Source organism: Lagopus leucura, unplaced genomic scaffold (genome assembly GCF_019238085.1).
Source record: "Lagopus leucura isolate 7727_CA_CO unplaced genomic scaffold, USGS_WTPT01 Super-Scaffold_100002, whole genome shotgun sequence".
Classification (NCBI taxonomy): domain Eukaryota; kingdom Metazoa; phylum Chordata; class Aves; order Galliformes; family Phasianidae; genus Lagopus; species Lagopus leucura.
The window spans coordinates 61,264,958-61,265,518 of NW_024962263.1; positions in this window are offsets into that span (position 1 = coordinate 61,264,958).

A 561-nucleotide genomic window follows, 5' to 3' on the forward strand; every position below is an offset into this window, starting at 1 on the left:
CAGTCCTGAGACTCAAATAAGATAACAGAAGATGAATCAAGTAGATACTGATAGTCCAAATGAACACAAGTCCTGAAAATGTTGGTTCATATCAACATCCTGAAAAATACATCTTAGATCTACTTGTACACCTTTTCTGTACACTTATCTGAATTCCTAGGCTAGACTTGTCAAGCCTGTAGCTTTGTCCCTAGCAAGCCTTGGGCTTCTTTTCATTACTGTACGAGTTTGGCCTTCTCCCAGCATTGGGAACACAACATTGTACCAGGTGTAAAAGTCAGGAAATGGAACAAAGAATCTAAGAAACTTGGCAAAACATCATATGACTAGTCTGTTGAGAAAGCAAGGAAAGTAGTACACCTACTTTCATCACTCTGAGAAAAATCAGCTGTTCCATGATGAAGGTAGCATAGAAAATAGAGAAGCAGCTCTTCCCAACAACATCCTTCTTCAAGCACCCAGTGTATTTCATGCCAGTGAAAATTCCATTCCAGGTACCCTTTACTAGCATGCCTTCTTTTCTTTTCTTTTCTTTTCTTTTCTTTTCTTTTCTTTTCTTTT